Here is a 23060-nt window from a genome sequence, read left to right on the forward strand (position 1 = left end):
GTGTCGATCTCGCCGGATCTCCACCTCTAGCGGCCGCTCCGGCCCCGGCGAGGGTGGGGATTCGGTGAATCGACATGCGGTGAGAAAATTGTATATTTAGGATTCTAATTGTCGCGCTTCGTAATTTTAGGACTTTAATTCTATTTTAATAAAATGGTAGTGTAACAAAAAAAATACCATTACAAATCCCAAACCAGGTTCAGATTACGCATGTTTGGGCTTAAGGTTAGAAATCGTTTCAGAACGATAACACTAAGCACTGCATAATTCAGAACTACGAAATCTCTCCCACTCAATCAATGCACATCTAGGAGCTAACGAATCATTTCGTCTCCCTTCTCCTTCCTGAAAATATTTGAATACAAATGCTTTCTAATAGAATTACAATAAAGATCTATAAGAAGTCAGAGACAAAATTGTATATTTGGGACTCTAATCGTCGCGCTTCCGATCGTTGACTTTATAAAAATAACCCTCAAAACATTGGACTGTTCATTTTCAGTCTCCTCCTCACCGGCTCCCGCCGCCACCAAACAGCGCGGGCATAGCCGGCGGTGCCCGTGGTCGCGCGGGTGCGCGAGGGCCCTGGGCATGCTCCATCGCCACCGGCCGCTCTTCCCCTGGCCGGAATCAGCAGTGCCGAGCGCGTGCTCTTCTCTGCTCCCGTGGGGAAGAAGGGGAAAATCTCGTTGGTGCGAGGGGCGCACGGACGCGCGCCAAATGGGCCGCGCGCATGGCCGGCGGTGCGGGTCTGGTTTGACGGCCTAGCGGAACAGCCAGGGTCGACGGTGCCCGCACCCCGCCCGCGCTGGGGCCGCTGGCCGTTGCCCGCACCGGGAGGAGGGAGGTGCGGAGGAGGCGGACGGCGGTGGGAGGACTGGAGGAGAGAAATGCGCCGCAGACAGACCGAGGAGGCGCCTGCGAGCGGGTTCGCGAGGATTCGCGACCGCCCGGGTTGACGGCTTAACAGGTGTGAGACCCGCACAACTCAGATCGAACGGTCCATATCGCGCCATGGCTGGATCCGATGGCTGGAGGGTTTGCAGGCGACGTGGCCTATCCATTAACCCGCTTTTGGCGCGGGAATCGTATTTAGAGAAGATTCAGAGATCGACCTATAAATTAACAGAAGAAGCGGACAGAGTCGGTGTGCTAGTGACAGCAGGCGGTACAGCTATATGGATGCACATTTGTTTAGATGATAGTGGACAGCGTGAGTTGGCATGCACATCCAAATCAACAACGACGTATTAGGTTTACCTCAATTATTGGCCTATATATAGTTCCAAATATAACATATGGCACTAGTTGCTCGCTCATCACGTGGAATTATAATAGCATTATATCAGCTTGTTAGGACTTTAGCATAAAAAAAGTTTGGATGGTTAGTGTATGCGACGATATGCACAGATAACTCAAAGGATAACTCGTTCTATTCGTATTGTATCGCAGTAAATGCAACATGATACATATCTCACTTGTTCTGTGTGTTACTGACGATCCTTTTGTCGAAAGGCAATACTATTCTCTCTTTTTATTAATACTCCTCTATGTAAAAAATATCCTACATGGCAATTATTATAGACAACTGAATACATGTTTTTTATATGCTCCCAAAAGTCGACAAAAACCAAAGTAAAACATCTCTTTTGAAGTTAAAAACATGATACAGTAGGTGAGCGGGTGACTGACAGTACAGCTGGATGGACATGGGGTAATTTGAGTTGGCATATTGAGGCTGTGTTTAGTCGGGTGAAATTTAGGATTTTGGCTACTGTTTGACAATTAGTATTCAATCATGGACTAATTAGGCTTAAAACGTTCGTCTCGTGATTTCCAACCAAATTGTGCAATTAGTTTTTTTTCGTCTACATTTAATGCTCCATGCACGTATCGCAAGATTCGATGTGATATCTACTGTAGCACTTTTTGGGAAAAGTTTTTGAAACTAAACAATGCCTGACTTTGGTATATATAAACAAATATGATGATATGTCACTATAATTATAGAGACAGAGGGGGAGGTGTTCATCTAAACGAAACTATAGGTGCATACTATTTTTAAAGCAGGGGCAGATCCGGATTTGGACCCACCCCTGGAACGCCGTTTGGTCGTCGTCTGCTCGCCGTGACATGTCTTCCCCGTTGCGTCGCCGTGACTTGTCTTCCGCGCTGTCTGCCGTGTCCCCGATCGCCGCCGCGCCGTCCGCCATGTCCCCGACCGCCGCCGCGTTGCCCCCGTGCGCGTGGCCGGGCCGCCGCCCCGCAGCGCCGCAGCCACCCCTGGCCGCCGCCCTGTGCGCCGCGCCCCGCCGGGCCACCGCTCCTCTGCGCCGCCCGACCCGCGCCGCTGCTCCGCACCGCTGCACCTTGCCGCGTCCGGCTTGTCGCGGCGCCCTGCCGCACCGCCGTTGCTGGGCCGCCCGGCCGTTCGGCCCACCGCTTCCCCGGCGCCACCCCGAGCCAAACATGCTATTACTAGCTAAGCTAATGTTGTGTTGTGTGCACAACGACAACGAACGAACTCACACTGACACCAGAGGATGCCGAACGAGAAGCTGCGGGAGGAGCTGCGCGACGCCGGCGCCTGGCACGAACAGCGAATCAAAGCCATGCTGGACGAGTTCCTGGAGGCCCTGAGTCGCGGGCGGCTGGAAGAGGAGGGGTGGCCGACGATGCTGCTGGCGTACAGCGTGTCCAAGATGGCTGTGAACCTCTACACCCGGATCCTGGCGAGGCGGCTGCCGGAGATGCGCGTCAACTGCGTGCACCCGGGCTTCGTCAGGACGAAGATCAACTGGAACACGGGCGTCATGACGCCGGAGGAGGGCGCCAGGGGAGCCGTCCAGCTCGCGCTGCTCCCCCACGACGGCCCCACCGGGTGTTACTTCCATCAGACGGAGCTGGGGGTCGCTTGGTGACCGGGTGCACGTGTCGTGGCAAGTCACAGGTGTACGTACGTACGTGTCCCCCAGTGCGTGTACCATTATCTGCACATCTACGTACGTGTCCTTGTCTGAGGATCACGTACGTGTCTATCGGAGACGAGTTGAGCTTGAGCAGAACCTCCATAAGAAACAGAAATCCCTTCTTAGATCGTGTTCACGGATTATCGCCGCAAGTCGGGTGCAAGCAGAGCAGCCAGTGAGCGCGGCGCAGCCATGTCGACGTCGAGGCAGGAGCAGCGAGCGGCAGCGAGTGGGGCGGAGGCGCAGCGCGCGGGCGAGCAGATGGCGCACGCACCCAGGCCGCGCGCGAGATCACGCACGAGCGCACCGAGAGCGCGCGCGTGGTCGGCGGCGTCGCCGGGGCCGCGCACGAGGAGGGCCAGCCGCAGCCCCAGCACGTGGAGGTCCACCGCGGCGGGATCCTGGAGACCGTGCAGCAGGGCGCGAGGTCACTGGTGAGCGCCGTTTGCTGCACGCTCGGCGTCGCCAGCAGGGACGACGCCACCGCGGAGAGTCCGCTCGCCGAGTCCAAGGACCACGGCGCCCCGGCTGCCAAGGGGACGGAGTCGGCGGCAGAGAATGCCAAGGACACAGCTAGGTCAGACGACACGGCGGCGAGATCCCCTGAGGAGAAGCTGGAGGAGTACAAGCGATCGGCGGCCGGTGTGGTGTAGCCTGCACTGAACGTTGAAGAGATTTAGTCCATGGCATCTTGGTCCCGTTTTTTAATTTCAGGTCAAAATCACGACGTACCAGGTGTAAAAACCTTCGAGTTTCAGTTAAAACTTTGGTGGCATCTTGTTCGTCGCCCTCTACCACTAAGATTAAAAAAAATGTATCTATTGATGGGTACATCTCTACTACTAAAAAGAGCCAAATGTCATCGTCACCGCTAAACTAATCGCCCCCCTCCGCGCTAATCCCCCGCCTGGCGGCTCCCTCTATCGCCCCCTCTCCCTTACCGACGTGGAACCGCTGCCCCCGCACGATGCCGACCTCGCCCCCGCGGCCCGCGCATGACACCTAGCTCTCCCCGGGGCCTCCTTCCCTCTCGCCCACACAACCGCAGACTCCCGTGCGCGAAGAAAGAGGCAGATCTACGTCCCAGCGGGCGAGGCAGATCGGCATCCCAGCGGTGGCAGCCCGGAGGCGGAGTGGCGTCCGAGTGGAGGAGACGGCGGAGGTAGAGCGGCTTCCCAACTGCGGAGGCGGAGCGGCAACGACGACGTTGGCGAGCCTGCATCACGATCAGGTGGTGCTCCTCCGCTGGACGCTGGAGCTGGTTCTCATCGGAGTCAGGTGCCCTGCCACTACAAGAAATGTGTGGCTTTTTGAAATTCTGATATGTCATAATATATGGAATTTACGTCATAATTTAAGATTTGTGACATCCAGTTGACGAACATCCAAACGTCAAAAAGCCACCGTCACAAATTTATTATGTGACGTTTATATATCTAACGTCACAAGTTTTGACATTAGTGTATTGTCACAAAACCTTGCCTCATGCCATGTACGCATATGACGTGGCACTGAATTGGCAGATCAATAAATGTCATAAAATTAAAATATGGCTTGTTAAGGCCCACGTGGTTTGCAGACTTATAACAGACCCAAAATATTGTTTGGCCTGTTTTTTACATAGTAGCCCATTTTTTGTAGTCTTTCAGCCTGTTTAGCTTTCTCAAATTTTATTTTCGGCCCACTTCGTAGCCCACAAGAATTTTTTTGCGACCCAATTTTAATGCCAGCCGGTGCAAATTTTCTTCAGCCCATCAGCATAATAGGCCATGCAACCAGAATCTTAATTTCGTACAACCCATCAAAACAGCCTAAACATAATAGATCAAAGCAGCCCATGTAAGCCGTACAGAGTAGAAGCCCACATAATATATTTAATCAACCATTCAAAAATACATTATAAAATATCCACTTAAATTATCCGATTCAATGTATCGGCATCACATATAAACAAACTAGAGAAAAAAATCGTAGCCCCACTCTCGTGTTGTGCGTGCCCATGACCGTTACTTCCATTACTCGTACGCCATCATTCTCAGTACTCGGGCTTGATGAACAGTGGGACAGCCAGTGACAACCTACATAGTAGAAGAGGAGTTAGCAACTTCAACGAACAAAAGGAAAAATCACATAGAACAACATGCATGAGTACAAAATAAATCTAGATCCGAATCAGACATCAAATTAAATCTGAAACACTGATTATGTATGCTCTAATGTAAGACATTTTTTATACAAAATTTTGCTGCAATTAGCTTTTTCTATACAAATAGAGAAACAAATTAGGAAAACAAGTTTCTGATATCAAACAAGTTGCAAATACAAGGAACACTCCAACATGGAAGCACCTGTACAGTTGAAGATCAATGATTCAATAATCACACAGATCTAACATGCCACACGGATCAAGACACAAGCTATTGAGCAGATTATCACTACTACTACTACATAAATGATAACGAGCAACCGGCATGCCCCCGGTGAGCTCGATCCTCTCACTCCTGCCTCTGTCTTTTGATTGTTCGGATCTGCCAACCTGTGCTCCTGTGCTGTGCCAGAGATTGATATTTGTGTTGATTATTATGGATGCGAGAATATGGAAAATGAGATTGGGATTGTGTTTATCGTTGATTTTTAAGGGAGAAGTGCTTATTAGTTGTTCTAAGCTACGACCCTACCACTTCTCGTAGTTTAGGTGTTTGAAAAAATGTCTATTTTAAGGCAGATTCGGTGTTCATTTATTTGATCAGTGGGGAATATTTTAGGATCCATTGCACTCTTCATTCATGGATGCATCTTCTTTTTTCCCTTCTCGACTCTTAGAGTTTCCAGATTGTACTGTGATTTCAAATTGTGAGATCCATTATATCGAGGTCCCTAACACTATTTCTTACATTTTTCAAATCAAAGAACAACTCGTTACAATCTGGAAGTATCACCTAATACCTACACACATGAAAAATGTGGATGATAACCTACTGCTCTTCACTGAAAAGAACCTATTTGACCTTATATTGTACATGCCACAACATAATCTAGGAGAAGGAACGCCGGCGTTGGCGGTGACCCTGTCCCCATGGCCGTGACGTGCAGCATTTGGTCCAAAGCGCTACGAGCACAATGCAGCTGCCTAAGAGGTACATCTTCCTTACTCTGACTTGCTTCAGAATATCTCCCTTCTATGAAAAGCTCTGCCATATCCTCAAAGAAGAGGATGGATGGACAATTGAATAGAGTTTCCTACGTAGTGCACCAAATCTTCTTAATTGATGTGCAGCAGGAGTAAGGCACACTAACCTCCACTCTTTTTTTTTTTTGGAATTGGATTTTTTTTTTCAATTGGACCTGTTGAATACTGTCCCCTGATTTCTTTCCCTGAAACAAATAGATCTGCAAATATTGGCTGCACACCAAGTGCTCGAGAAAATGCCTCACTGGAATTAATTGAATATGAATGTCAAGCCTCATGAGATTCAGATTTTTTTTATTTCTTCTTATTCCCTTTTCACGTGGTGTGGACAAGCACTAGCTGCTGCTGCCCTCACTTGCACAAGACAAGACCAGGGGCATGGGAGCGGCCGCTGCTGGGAGCCGAAAAGCTTGGAACAGAAGAGTGCAGAGTAGAGAGATAGTGTGATCGTCTTTCTCATGTAAAGAACGTAGAAGGGGAGTTCTTGTTGCGTGTTGATGGTGCATGGTGCGTTAATGATCTTGTGTAATGCAGATCAGGTAAGGAAGTTACCTCTTCTCTATGTGCATACAAGCACTTATCCATATCTCTTTTGAAACTGAATGTGTGATCAATTAACTACTGTGCTTTTCAGTACATGTTATTTTTTGCTTCAGAAGGCCATGCTTTCAATTAGTGCTTTTGGCTTGTGAGAAATGGACGAAGTCTAGATGCTAACTCTTCGTGCGTCTCTTTCGAACAAAGGTCAGCTCATAAGTCAGAACATAGTTTCTTCAATAAGGAATGTTCAATCCAGTGTGCAAATTATGCATGCTGACAGTAGTAGACTGTCAGATTCAAGCAGCATGAAATTCTTTTTACGTTGTATGATGTCTAAACTATGTTTTCATCCTTGGAAATCTGGTTCATCTACAAATGTTTACATGTGCCAACCTAGGAGGAACTAGGTGGTATTTTATTAAGATTAAGAAGAAAATAGGCACCCAAATTCGCCTCGATGAGGATTTGAACCTAGGTGGTCTGGGTATACACAATTGATCTAGCTCAGTTTTCTGCAGTGCGGAGAGCTTATTGGACTAGATGCCGAAATTGGTGACATCATCACGTCTAGCCATGAGAAGGCTGGACTGGTCGATTTATTTTTTTTCTCCCCATCTATCTTCTTCATCATTTTAGTGGCATATTATTGAAGGTAAGGTCACCTAGATCAGTTCCTCACCTGCGGTTTGCTATCACCACACTACTCGACTTCTATCAGGTAACTATGTAAGCACTTGTTTTTTATCACTTTGCTTTGAATGTTCACTGTGATCCATTACTGAAATGCGTTCACGGCAATGACCACATACACCTCTGTTCCATATAGGATCACAAAAACTTAAACTGAAATACACTACAAAATTAGACATGCTCACCTAAGAAGTGAATATGAAAACAGTCGGTGTCAAGAAGATCAAAACTCAGTTTTCTCTATTGCGTCTAAAGTTTTTTTTTTCCATCGGCTATATCTTTTCTCAATCTGACCTGTCTTTAAACAAATTGAATTGAATGTCGAGCCATTGTTCGATGAAATTATTTTTTTTCCTAGGACATGTTATTGCAGAGTGTTGGGCTATAGGCTCATGCATTAACTGATGATTGAGCATTGATCTTGGCTGCACACACTTTAATTTACTTTGGAAAAGAGAGAATCTCTTTTTTTTGTTGAAAGCATAATTGGTGCACACTTTATTGTGGTGTATATGTGTAACTATCAAATATCTATGGAAATCTATCTGAAACTTGTGAAAGGATAAATACATCTAGCATTTCAGTTGGCAAAAATGTGTGAACTTTGACATTTTCTCACGACTAACTAAATGGTTTATAGACTGCTTGTCTGCTAATTTCTTGTCAGGTCTGATCCATCACAAATACTAGGATATTTGGGTCTAAAAGGTTTATGCTGCTCTGTCCTTGTGGCTAGCAGGGGAGATGGATGTAACACCTCGGGTGTTACGAGCTTGCTTAGCACCTAGGTTAAGGCCTTGGAGAATCTAGCAAAAATAAGTTTTTGAGTTTCAAGATTTTAAAACACATGTGAAATGAAAATCCTAACAAAAAGAATAAAATAAGTTGTTTTAATGGTTTGGTACGGAAAATAATTTATGTAAACAAAAATAAAATATGGCTTGTGTATGGCGCTTATGTAAAGATGATGAGCAAATAGTGAAGATGAGAATGCAACTTTAATTTTGGGAAGTGAATATTGTTAACTAGTGTTTTTGGGAGCTCAAAAATTGAATCCGAAATTTAAATGGAACTTTTCGTTGAATCGGCAAGAAGTTGAAATTGTAGTTAAAGTATCATTTTTTGGCGAATTATATTGAGCAAAATAGTTAAATAGTGCCTAAGAATTTTGCTCCTATGGGTTAGTATGAAGTTTGGACTATTGCGTGAAATACTTGTTGGTTGTAATTGATAGGGTTTAGGCCTCTTAAAAATTGTGATAAAAGTGTTAGTCGTTGTTTAATTCTAACTGAACCCTTGCCCTTTTCTAAATCCGAAAAGGATTGTAGACAATGATATTTTAGCAATTGAATTCTAGCTAAAACACTTAAGCACTAGCTCCATGATTTCGTAGTGTTAGTTGCCTCTAAGTGAGTACTTTAGCATGGTGAAGTCTACGGATGAGTCGGAGTTGTCGTGGCGTCACAGAAATTGCCCTAACTTTGTTAGAACGCACCGTCGATCTTGTTTCGGGCTTCGATCGTGAACTGGCGTTCAGCACGATGAGCTCCTGTTGGCACCTCTATATCTCCCTCGATGCTCACTCTCTGGTCACAGGCGGTAAGACTCTACCGCTTGCACCAGGCCCACCCTTCCTCCATTTTATTTTATAAATGCGCAAATTAATAATGACACCGTCTCTCAAATCTTAGATTTTGATAATTTATTTATTTTATACTATATTGTTAGTACATTTAATTACACATCCAACGGTATTAAGTTTGTATTATAATAATAAAAATTAATAGCTAAAGTATTTACCAAAGAGTTTAAATTCTACATCTTAATATAATATGCATATGCGCGTTATAGAAAAAAGAAGAAGGATATGTCTATTTGGAACTTGGGTGATTTGACCCTCTCTCATCACAATCACATAAATGGAACCAAAACAAAATCTGAGTGATCGAGGCCCTATGGTCACATGAGTAATCCTAAAGGTCAAATCACTTAAAACTAACTATAACCAGAATTCAAGTGAAATAGGAGTTGAAATCACATGAATTTTGAATTCCCTCGGAACACCTTCATGCATGATTAAAAACAACAAGAATTTGCTAAATTATAAATACAAAAAACCTTGTAAATTAAATAGTCAAAATAACAAGAATAGATAATACAAAAAAACAACTAAGAACAAAAAAACATAAATGTTCTATGAATGAATCAAACAAATCAACTACTAATTTTCTAATTTTTTACTTAGTAGTAGGGTACCTACATCAATAAGACAATAATACATAGCAATTACACCTGATTAAGCAGTATAAGTATAGTGCAACTCTAGTGTAAATGAAAAAATTAATTCATAGTCCATAAGAAAGTAAATTTACCAAGAAGAAAGCAAGATGACAAGGAACAAACACATAAAAAAATCAAAGCTACAAATCGAAAAAAACCTGAATGACATTTCAAATAAATAGAACAAAACATGAATTAATACAGGAAAAATAAACTTCAAACAACCTTTACACCTTGCCAATTAGTGAGATACAAGTAGTTGGACACAACTATACAAGAAATGACTAATGATTGAAACACAACTAGATCTAAAACTATATAAGGAGCAAAAAGGATAGAAAGCAAAACTTTAAAGAATACCTAAAGGCAGGAAGCCAATATTTCAGAACATGCAAGGATTCAAACTAAATGTAAAGGATATACTATGTAAGAGAGACGACAATTGGGATGATTTAGGAGTAGAAGAGTACCTCAGATTCTGAAAATTCACTGATGACACAGAAAGACCATCAGCAACCACCCCCGTTTTGTCCTCTGCCTGAACATCTCCACAACACAAATAGCAACACAAGAAGAAGAAAAACGACGACAACAACACAAAATCAGAACAATAGCAGCTAGATGCACAACATATAATAAAAAAAACCGAATGAAATACTCATCAATGAAACCAAATTGACGCCAAAAATGACTGCGCCTCCGCCTCCACCTCTGCCTCGACCTACATCTCCACCTTTACATACCAGAAAAACAAAAAAACACAAAAAGGGAAATTTAATTAATTGAAGCATAATGGTCATCCAAGTAATCATACAGAACAAAACAAACGAAAAAAACTATAAAACAAAATTCTCAGGCCATTCCAAGAACCAAGAAAATAAAAAGAATTAATAAACTATAGAAAACTAAAATTTTCTATGGAATGCAAAAACCAAAAACTTTCTAGGGCCATTGCATGAACCAAACATGTCAAATAAAATAAAGAAAATACAAAAAAACAGAAATTTTCTATGGATTGCAAATACCAAAAACAATATGAGAGCATTGCATGAAACAAATAATATGACGACATCGGATCATACAAACAAATCAAAGTAAATACAATGCAATAAAACTATGAGACACACATGTGCCTAATAAAATTTTCCAATTAGTATTTACATACATCCATAATATATATCAATTACACCTGGTTAAGGACTATAAGTATAGTTGAACTCTAGTGTAAATAGAAAAAATTAATTGATAGTCCATATAATAATATGTAGTACTAGTACTAGGCGGGTAATTGATAGGCAGTTCACGAACGAACGAAGCAACAACCATCCCAATGACCAAAGGGTCTAGCTACCAAACACCATGTACCCAGCGCACGTGTTCCCATTGAGCAAAATTTTAAAATAAACTGGACACCCTATAGGACATCATGATGGGGGCAAAATCAAATCGGACAGACCAGAATTTGTGATGAATGTAAACAGATTACTCAGGTAAAGGATAACTTTCCTGAAAAAGAATGGAGGGAACAACCAACTTTTTGACAAGGATGGCTTGAGACGATAAGAATGTTGGAACGACCGGCAACACGGTGCGAGATATAACTCTGAGAGAAACTCCATCAGACTCTTTATATTCTTTAGTAATAACGAGGGGTAGAGTTTTTTTTTTAAAAGTCCTCCATGAGACTCTTTATACTCTTTATGTATGTATGTATATTCAGTAGCCAGCTACAAAATAAGTTATTTTGTAGCCTCCTTCATTTACGATAATTTTATATACTAATTTACGATAATATCAATACATATTTACGATAGTTGGGTTACTATAACGTATGGGGATATTTACCATAACATTATAGCAAAACACTTAGTAAGGAGTTACTATAATCTCGTAAATTAACATAGTAATTATCATAACTCAAAGTAGCTACAGAATAAGTTATTTTGTAGCCAACTACAGGGTAATAGTTCTCTCTCTCTCTCTCTCTCTCTATATATATATATATATATATATATATATATAATATTGTCGATAAAAGATGCTCGGCAGTCCACCGAGGGGCATCCCACAATGGTAGATTTGTTGGTGGGGATGCACGTAATCAGGAACCAGATGGTGACACAAGACGCAGAGACAACGATTTAGACAGGTTCGAGCAGTCTGATCGACGTAATACCCTACGTTTTGTGTCTTTGGTGTATTGTATTGAGATGTAGTAGATAGATCTAGATGGATCGTCTATGTATCTTGTCCGCTAGGGGACCCCTGCCTCTCCTTATATAGTCTGGAGGGACATGGTTACAAGTAAAGTATCATATTTGGTACTATACAATGTCTTGTGATGCACGCCGAGCAGCGCCGTGCACGCCTTGATCTTATGGGCCGGGCCACCTCTGATGGTGCGGCCCATGTCTTGGGGGCCATACCCCCACAGCTAGTCCCCGAGCCTGACAGTAGGTGACGTAGTCACGTGGTGCCAGGGTCATAAAGTAGAAGACCAGCCGAGCAGGCAGCCAGTCCCCGGGCGTAGCCTCGAGATGAGAACAAGCACATTCACCGCAAGGTGAAGTGTGCCCACTTAGTCCCCGAGCCTGTTGGAAGATGAAGAATGAATCTTGTAGCAGGGTCAAAGAAGTCTGAAAGCTTGCCGACGTCGTCTGACATGCGCGTATCAAGACCCCAGACGCACTGCCCAAGATCAGCACCCTGATCCGAACAGCATGGAGCAGCTTAATAGCACACCGATAAGACGTAGCAAGATCCGAGCACCGAGGAGTCCCCGGCGTAACCGGCGATGTCCGACCACCCAGGGAGTTCCCGACGTCGCTGGCGAAGACCGAGCACCGAGGAGCGAGGAGTCCCCGGTGTCGCTGGCGATGACCGAGGAGCGAGGAGTCCCCGACGTCGCTGGCGATGACCGAGCACCGAGGAGCGAGGAGTTCCCGGCGTCGCTGGCGATGACCGAGCACCGAGGAGCGAGGAGTCCCCGGCGTCGCTTGTGATGACCGAGCATCGAGGAGTCCCCGGCGTCGCTGGCGATGACGGCGGTGACCGAGCACCGAGGAGCGAGGAGTCCTCAGCGTCGCCGGTGATTCCCGAGCACCGAGGAGCAAGGAGTCCTCGGCGTCAATGGCGATGACCGAGCGCCGAGGAGCGAGGGGTCCCCGGCGCCACTAGGGATGATGGCGATGACCGAGCACCGAGGAGCGATGAGTCCCTGGCGTTGCTGGTGATGATCGAGCACCGATGAGCGAGGAGTCCCTGGCGTCGCTGGCGATGACCGAGCACTGAGGAGCGAGGAGTCCCCGGCGTCGCTGGCGATGATGGTGGTGACCGAGCACCGAGGAGCAAGGAGTCCCCGGCATCGCTGGCGATGTCCGAGCACCGAGGAGTCCCCAGCGTAGCTGGCGACGTCCGTGCTGTGAAGTGTGCCCACTTACTCCTCGAGCACGAAGAAACCGAGCACTAAGGAGTAACCGGTGTAGCTTGCGATAAAGCACGAGCGACGAACAGTCCGATCAACTGGTCGGCGATGAAGTGAGCATTGAGTAGAAGCGACCGACGAACAGTCTGATCAACTGGTCAGCGACGAAGTCGATGAACCTAGCGGTCCAACCAGTTGATCGGTGGAGAAGTCTGAGCACCAGGTGATCTGATCACCTGGACGATGATCCTGCAAAACAAATATGTAGAACGGGTAGTATATGATATAAAAATATATGAACTCCGGAGAAAAATCAGCAATGGCGATGAAATAGCGTATGCAGCTCGGCGATCAGTTTGCGTGAAAATATATTTATGTTTAATATAAACCGCTCGAATAGTTAGTGTGTAGCTGAGTCTCCAGCCCTAGCTAGCCCGTTAACCATAACGCAGAGCGCGGAGCTCGTGCACGTGTAGGAGGAACATGTGTGACCAAGGAGCCGCTGCCGACCACCCATAACGCAGAGCGCGGAGCCCGAAGCACGTGCAGGGAGGAGACGGAGATAGGGCCGTCTCTGGAGGCGTCCGAGCATCAACGTGACTGTTCGAGGGTTCAAAAAATCGTTTGGAGAGCAAATATGGAGAAAACAGTTCGGAGAAACATCATGGCGATATACGAAGATTGGAGAATATTTAGGAAAATATTAAAGCGTGACTTAGCTTTAGACAGAAAGTCTGGTCGGCGGCGTACGACGCTATCGGGTCGGTGAGAGGATGGACGTCTTTAACCTAGTCGGCAAATCTGCCCCTCTGAGCATGTTGATAAGCGACGACGACGTTGGTGAACCCGAAGGGCAGAGCCGCAACTCCTAGAGTTTTCCGAGCAGCCTTCGATAGATCTGGATCGGAGGGTGGTCGGTGCTGAACCAAAGTGTCCAGGGCTGATTCGGCGACGAAAAGGCAATCGGCGAACTTCAGACCGACCCGATCGATGGATACGATCAGATCGTCGTTGTTGAATTGCCTCCTCTGGTAGCAAGAAAGCGGGCGGCGAGTTATTGATGAAGGTGACCTCGGAGGTGGTTCCGAGATCGGATCTGCTGTCGCGGGGGCTGGTGTAGCCAGCGATGAATTGTCGTCGTAGACCGGCATGGATCTCCACGAGATTGACGATGAGAACGCGCTGTTGATTTGAGGTCCATCTGGCTCGCCATGGATCTAGCGCACACCCCTACCTGGCGCGCCAACTGTCGACAAAAGATGCTCGGCAGTCTACCGAGGGGCATCCCACGATGGTAGATTTGTCGGTGGGGATGCACGTAATCAGGAACTAGATGGTGACACAAGGCGCAGAGACAACGATTTAGACAGGTTCGGGCCGTCTGATCGACGTAATACCCTACGTCCTGTGTCTTTGGTGTATTATATTGAGATGTAGTAGATAGATCTAGATGGATCATCTATGTATCTTGTCCGCTAGGGGACCCTGCCTCTCCTTATATAGTCTGGAGGGACATTGTTACAAATAAAGTATCCTATTTGGTACTATACAATGTCTTGCGGTGCACGCCGAGCAGTGTTGTGCACGCCTTGATCTTGTGGCCCGGGCCACCTCTAATGGTGCGGCCCATGTCTTGGGGGCCATACCCCACAAATATGTTTTCATCCTCTATTCCTGGTTTATCATTAGCTAAAGATAGAAAACATGTCTGGCTCTTTAAGGTATACGCACAAGATATAACTAAGCTTTTTGAGGGTGGAAAGATATATAGGAACCGATTTTTATTCAAACGAGAGCAACTCCAATAGACTGAGTAAATATATTCGTGAAGCCATTTATAGCTATTCAGCCGTTCGGATGGTCCGGTGCACAGTGTTTTTTGGATTTTTTTTGGATGATTGAATAGTATTCTATGAGAGAGAATAAGCTGAAACAAACTGAAACAAGCTGGAACTATACCAGCCGAACGCACTTATTGTGCTTCAAAAAAAGCATTCCAACAACTTATCTATAATGTTTTTTATTTTTCCCAGCTGACTATCCCACCATTCTCGCTGGCCATATTTCCCTAGCGAGTCCAGCTTGTTATCTGTGTTTTCTAATTTAGCTAAGCTGTTGTAAAACTCTAATAGACTTTCTATTTTACATAATGGCTAAATCTCATAATTTAGCATCTAATTTTACCAAGTTTCTTGAAGTTGCTCTGACGTGGATTTAGAGAGTGAGTTTTAAAAAGAGACCATCAAAGATGCTCTAGCAACTATGAGATATCATATATTTTAAAATCCCAAACGAGTATTTTATCCTTTCACAAGCCCAGTCTTGCATGATACCGCTCCCACCGGTCTGGTTTGTTGGGCGCACACGTACATTAATATTAAAATTTAAGGTTTGCAATCTTTCACTAATAATTTAGCTAATAATTTTTAGCTATTGTAATGCAAACTTGCTATGGTTAGACTTGTAACCAGGAGTACTATCCAATAGTCATAAGTTTATAATTATAAATAATAATGTAAAATAAAATAAATAAATGATCAAAGTGTGACCGTGTCATGTCTAAACAGACTGGATCAGGAGAGTAACCCGGATTTAGTGATATCATGATTAATTACACTATAATATACGTTGTCACCTCTCCATGTTTTAGACGTGAGAGGAACCATGGGCTTGTGAAATCCTGCATGCTAAGCAACGAAGTGCAATACTTGAAATTGTCTCCAGGTTGCGGGCCCGAGTTGGAGTTGTGCTAATGTGGTCGGTCCAGCCCAATTGGCCCAAATAGGTCCGTGGTCGACAGGGTCGTAGCAGTAGGAGCGGTTTTTTCTTATCTCTATCTCTTCTCTGTCTTTACGACTAAAACATACGGATTGCCAACATCTACATAGCAGGATCAAAACACTCATGTGATCCATATTCGGCAGGTAAATAATCACCGCATGGAGACACTGGAAGGCAAGTAAATAAAATGGAATAAAACTCACGGAATCACCGGCAGACAAATAATCACCGCATGGAGACACTGAAAGGCAAGTAAATAAAATAGAATAAAACAGAAAGAGAATTATGGGAAGAGAAAGGAATTTATTGGAATATCACCATGCAATGATCATGATCGCGATCTAAATCTCGTTCGTCGTCCTTCACGTTGCGTGTTGACAATAAATATTTTTTTCCCCAAAAAATGAATTGTTGCCATGCCTCATGCGGGCTAGGATATTGTAAGCCTCGATGCCTAGCAATAAATTTTCAGCCTTTGAGGCAGCTGATGTTTGTTGTAACTTTTAGACAACAAGCTCCAAGCCTAGCTTTTATTTCAGATTCATTACGATAATGAATGTGTTTCTAGACATTATCATGGTATAATACACGTGAAAAATTGAATTGATATATTCTTGATTTTGACTTAGTTAACAAACATCTCATTCAATTTATAATGCACCCGTTGCAACGCACGATCACTCATCTAGTAATAAAAAAATATGTCTACTTCGTACTCGAGTATTTTAGGAGCGCGTGACACCTGAGTGTCACAGGCTTAAAAAACACACGAATCTGACTAGGTGATAGAATCAAGTGTTTAAATGTCCTAAAACACTCGATTCTCATAGCTATAGGATTCAGATCAAATGTTCAAAATTAATGCAAACTGATAGAACATATAAAATCTCTACAACTAAAACATATGGATTGTCAACATTTATCCGGTAGGATCAAAACACTCATGCGATCAATATCCGGTAGGCAAATAATCACCGCATGGAGAGATTAGAAGACAAGTAAATAAAATGGAATAAAACTCACGGAATCACCGGCAGGCAAATAATCACCGCATGGAGACGCTGGAAGGCAAGTAAATAAAATGGAATAAAACGGAAAGAGAATTATGGGAAGAGAAAGGAATTTATTGGAATATCACCATGCAATGATCATGATCATGATCTAAATCTCGTTCATCGTCCTTCGCGTTGCGTGTTGACAACAAATACTTTTTCCCCAAAAAATGAATTGTTGTCATGCCTCATGCGGGCTAGGATATTGTAAACCTCGATGCTTAACAATAAATTTTCAGCCTTTGAGGCAGCTGATGTTTGTCGTAACTTTCAGACAACAAGCTCCAAGCCTAGCTTTTATTTCAGATTCATTACAATAATGAATGTGTTTCTAGACATCATCATGATATAATACACGTGAAAAATTGAATTGATATATTCTTGATTTTGACTTGGCTAACAAATATCTTATTCAATTTATGTTGCACCTGTTGCAACGCACGGGCACTCATCTAATAATAAAAAAATTATGTCTACTTCGTACTCGAGTATTTTAAGAGCGCGTGACACCCGAGTGTCACAGGCTTAAAAAACACTCGAATCCGGCAAGGTGATATAATCAAGTGTTTAAATGCCCTAAAACACTTGATTCTCATAGCTATAGGATTTAGATCAAATGTTCAAAATTAATGCAAACACATAGAACATATAAAATTAAAAAAAACTACATTATTTTTATAGAAGCTAAATTGGAAGATTTCAAAGGGAAACCAAATAAAACAAAAAAAGATTAACCAGATTGTTTATATGAAGGCCAAATTGAAATTTTTTAAAAGAGAACCAAATAAAACATACAGAAAATAAAAAAAGCCAAAAAAATAATCACATAATTGTTTGTGTAATTCTGACCATTCTCATTTACGAATAGTCAATTTACATCAATTAAATACAGAACTTACGTCCAAACAGAAATAGTAAAATATACTCCAATAAAATATAATCTTCTCCTACTAAAAGAATAAACCAGCATGCATAGATGGGTATAGGGGCTAGCTGATGTGACGGGGTGCATGACGCTGCAGGGCTGCACCTGGACCGGGTCAGATGCACATGCAGTCGCACACACAGTGGCACAGGCCACGCCTGAGCACGACCCCCAGGAGCCCACGACCGCTTGCGTTCACAGGGCAGATCCGACGGGCGACGGATGACAAATGGAGTGTGCGGAGCCCAAAAAATACTCGAGCGACGTATAGCCTTCCCGAAAAAAGCAGTAGGAGCGGTGGCCGGTGCGCTACGGACAGGACAAGTCGGATGCTGAGTCCGAGGTGGACAAGGGACCTTGGGTTGCGGGGCTTTATACGGCGACACCCCGCGCCTCCTTCTGGGGCGCAGGCGCAGCACCAATAACAAGGTTTGGGGGCCGCTTGTAGCGACGAGATCTCCGGCAGCGGGGAACATGGCTGCGGAGGCCGGAGCGGCGAACATGGCGGCAGCAGCGGTGGCCAAGACGAAGGACGCTGATGCGGTGGCCGGAGCCGGAGCGAGGGAGGAACATGGTGGCGGAGGCCAAGAAGAAGAAAAAGAAGATGGTGAGGGTGAATCAGGCGTACATCGACGGGTGTATCCGTTGAAGCCCTTCCCCTGTGATCCAGAAGAAATCGACAAGACTATCTCGGATCCCGAGACGAGGGAGCTGCTCCGCAGCATGACGGCATCAGTCGCAGCCACTATGAAGGCATGCCACGCCAAGGATGAGGCCATCATCAAGCAGTACTGCGCCAAGGGCTACGCCGAGGAGGAGATCGAGGTCAGTGAGGACGACGATGAGGAGGCGTAGGAGGAATCGTGAAACAATTGTGGGAAGAAACTAGTTGTATATGGTCTATCTAACATGTGATACTTCTACCTGAATGTCATCAGCTTGGTAACAATAATATTAATATTATATTTGCTTACTGCATATAGATTCTTGTTTCATGCTGCTGATTGGCAAATCTCCTGATTGTGATTTTGACCCGGGCCTTGTTTAGATGCCATCCAAATTCCAAGTATTTTTACTCTCTCTCCATCACATCAATTTTTAGCCGCTTGCATGGAGTATTAAATGTAGGTAAAAAAATAACTAATTACACAGTTTAGTTGGAAATCACGAGATGAATCTTTTGAGCCTAGTTGGTCCACGATTGGATAATATTTGCCAAATAAGACGAAAGTGGTACTATTCATCGGGTTCAAACAAAAATTTGCAAAGTAAACAAGGCCCCGGTTTCTTAGTCTGAATAGCCATCTCGAATATGACCTGTGGTTCTTGTGTAGATTGGTCAGTGCTTGGAGTATATATAAACTGAGTCTGAATATGGACGATCGTTGTTTATCTTTTTTTGGAGTCACCACCCAAATGTGTCATTCGGTGCCCGTTGATCTTTTCCTGAACCAGCAATCCCCACATTCCCCTCGTAATTAATGTTATTGTCATTAGGTTTGCCACATTTTTCTATATTGATATCTCGCTCATAGTCTGAATATTTATCGGATTGTGGGATAAAAAAAGAGAGGAAATCATGTGCAAAATACATGGATCATAACCATGTCTTCCTATTTCATAGGGTGTGCAAAATACATGGATCATAACCATGTCTCTCGATGATTCCTGCATCTTAAGTTGTTGCCCTTCAGTTCTGTAGTCAGTTTGGTAGACCTTTCTTTTTTAATTCTTAAGCTATACTTATTGAAATTTCCTATAAAAATACTGAAAAATCTTTAAATCTTAGATAGTTGGTTACAAAATATTCTTACAGCCATGTGCATGCCGCACGTGCATTTATACTAGTTTCTGTAAAATTTCTACATAATTCCTATGAGATTCCTGCACTCAAAATTAAAAGAGCAATAAAACGCTACTCCAGTCTTAGTGTGTTTAGTACGTACAGTTTCTGTGTTTGGTACAGTTCACACAACCTAAGCTCGATACTGTAGCAAAGCAGGAGGGGCTAAAAATTTTAGCTTTCACCTACTTGGCTACTTCACCCCTTTTATAGTTCGTTTGGTGCTTCGGGATAAAAAACAACTTCACCTATAGTGCAACACAGTAACTTATCAGAAGAAGTTGGAGCTGATGGGAACAGTAATATCACAGTAATGCACTTGCAAAATACAGGATTGAAAAACACACAGGAACTTTAAAGGAGTGATCATTTGAACAGGTCGTAGGAAAAACATAGGATTTTTACCAAGAGGTTTGAACCTATGATCCACCTAGTACTAAATTACTTCAGCTTTCTATTATGATGGGACTCAACTCTTCTTCCCAAAAGCCATAGAGGTATTTGCTTTCAATTGTTCCTCTGTTATATTAATGAGATTGCTGGCCCTTGTTGTCTCTAACTAACCTCTTTCTGAATCTCTCTATTGCCAGGGATTATATAGCAAAACCTCCTTTCTTATTTGAACCGAGCAGCAATCTTGTTCAATTCGCTATTATCTCTGTACTATCTTGTTGTTTTGCATTGAAGGGTTGGTATAGACAGACTTGAAAAACATTTTTTAAATCTGTGGAGTTGTTTGGAAAGCATGTAGTCTCATGGCATTATGCACATGCCTAAACTATTTTGCTAGAAGTGTCACCATAGGTGCAAAGAAATCCCTAAAGAGTCAATGGTCGTAAGTAGAAACCTACAGTGATGTTGCTACATATCAATTTATTGATGTTGCTACATATCAGTTTTTGACTAGTAGCTCCTAGGTATTGATGATTGAAGCCTGTCATGGTACTAGTACCAAAGAACACAACTATGGTCTATTTCCAAAACACACCACTTTACTTTAGCACATAAACTTACTACTAATTACATTTGGAGCATATACCTTAATAATTTAAGGCAGATCTTAGTCGGCTAATCATAATCGATAAATGACATGATGTATGAATGATTATTTCTTCTTTCTTTACACCCTTTAACATATGCTCTTCCTTGTTCATTTCTCTATCAGGTTGTCATGTTGAGAGAATTTCAAACTTTTGAGGAAAATGCCAACGCCATTAAGCTTGATACTGGTATTAGTGTTCAGATTGCTAGGATGATCAAAAACTGGATTCTCACAAAGAAGAAGCTAGCAGTTAGAAAGCTTATCTAAAACATGCATTGAAGCAAGCTTGGTTAGTGTAAGCTTTTCTATTTGCCTGTTTATGTAGAAGAATTTTAAGCATCAATTCTGTTGTGGATTTTTTCAGAGGATTTCGTGCCTATTTATAGATGTTATGATGGAGTTGATGCGGGAAGTGAAGAATCTTGTGAAAAATCTATACCTAAACAAAAGTTGGGAAGTGAAGAATCTTGTGAAAAATCTATACCGAGCTAATTAAGAAGGACCACCTCCCGATGGGTAAAGGAATGACAATTGTGCTTAACGTATGGCTTTGTTGTCAAGCACCCCTGCCCCTATCCCTTTCACATACTTGATCTGCTTTATTGCTCCCTCTTAGCTACTATTAGTGTTCCAATAGTCTGTGTTGTTTGGGTCCTTAATATTTTCGCTTACCAAAGTTTTTAATGTAATATTTAGCCCTTTTTGTATTTTTCTATTAGTGCTGAAGTAATGCTCCTTGTATGCAAGTTAACAGTAGCATAATTGAGATGGATCACGCCCTATATGAATGTGACTTGTGTGAGAACAAACATGCTAAATCCTTGCAAACTGTTGTTGACCTCGTTAAGGGGTATTAGACTAACTTTAATGACTAGGACTCTCTAAAATGTGTGTTTTCTATCGAGATAATATGTTACTCTAAATAAACATACGACTTTAAGGTAAACAAAATGCGCTACAAATGTGATCTTAGCTTCTTGTTGTTCATTTGATAGAAACTTCATGCAGCTAATGGCCCAAAGTAGGTTTTTTTAGATGTTTTCAGATGACGAGCTATCAAAATTGTTGGCTCCGATGCCTAGTCTGGAGGGTAGGTTTTTTAAGAATACTTGTCTAGAACTCTACAAAGAGATTATATGGGCTCATAGAGTTAGGGATAAGGCACAAAGACTATTGAAGTCCTTGGTCAAAGAAGCCAGAGAATCATGAACAACTGTTGTGATGGGTTTTGGTGGCATCAGAACGGCGGGCGATGGCAGCGGCGGCTGCTGCTGCCGTTGGAGGAGGTGGATAGCATGGGGCTGAGGGATTTAGCCAATGTGCTCGAGGTAGTGGCACTAGCGGTTGCAGTTGGAGGAGGTGGATAGCATGGTGCTGACAATTCAGAGCCAATACACTCAAGTGGAGGTCTTTGAAGTACAAAGATTGGGGCTACATGGGAGGCTCGATCAACTTGGACAACCACATGAAGCATCACAAGGAAATTGAATAGGCTAAGGTTGCGAGCATCAAGAAAAGACAAGGAAAAAGGGATGCTTAAAGCAAGGCAAGGGGCGTTGGGAAAGGCGGTGGTAACGGTTGTGGACACGGCGACGGTAAGAAACATGCACGGTAGTTCTTGATAGGATTCGACAAGTACTAGCATTGCATATTTGTGGTTTTGGGCTACTATGCATCTTTTAATTGGCGAGTTTCAAGGGGAGAAGAAGGGAGAGACCCGAATGAGTGAGGGGTCAAGTGAGTCCCTCTCCCCCTTTTTTATAGGGAAGGTGGAAGGGGAGATTTTCATTATTTTCCCTAGTGGTGGGGCTTATTTTTAAAAAAAGCCACTAAGGGCTACAAATGAGCCCCAAATATTATTTTACAAGCCCCCAGGTTACGTAATTGGGCCCTAGAAACACTAGTGGGGTCCCTACATATAGTACAACCCCCAACAATAGCCCCTTGGCTATTTGGTCTTGATCGAAAGTACAACACCTAATAGCTGAACACAACTAAGTGTGGCCCAATTACAGCTCAAACTCGGCACACAACTTTTGTCCATACAAAGATAGTCTAGGCACTATGTCTCTGGCTAGTCTTTGGTGGCAACCTTCGCCCAAATCTCCAAGCCCTGGTCTTTGGCGACTTGCTCCTTCGTATGGCCTTGAGCCCCTCTACACCTTCATTTCATAATTGAGCCTTCGATGAAGATGTCGAGGTAGTCAGAGTAATTAACATAGGCGAGGTGATTGTAGATGATCACAACATGTCTTCAAACTTTCACTCACAGATGCCAGGCAAGGCTTTTGACTTCGGGTGGACTGCTTGTCCAATGCGCTCCT

At 43.7% G+C, this 23060-nt stretch overlaps 1 long non-coding RNA gene across 1 annotated transcript; it reads left to right on the top strand.

Moving 5' to 3' along the window:
• The first annotated feature begins 3916 nt into the window (after positions 1-3916).
• LOC136547514 (uncharacterized) lies at positions 3917-20984 on the top strand. Its single transcript, XR_010781583.1, has 5 exons — positions 3917-4247; positions 6009-6698; positions 6794-6903; positions 7218-7417; positions 20860-20984. It is a non-coding gene; the product is annotated as an uncharacterized lncRNA (long non-coding RNA).
• The last annotated feature ends 2076 nt before the right edge of the window (positions 20985-23060 follow it).

This window comes from Miscanthus floridulus, chromosome 3 (assembly GCF_019320115.1).
Source record: "Miscanthus floridulus cultivar M001 chromosome 3, ASM1932011v1, whole genome shotgun sequence".
NCBI lineage: Eukaryota > Viridiplantae > Streptophyta > Magnoliopsida > Poales > Poaceae > Miscanthus > Miscanthus floridulus.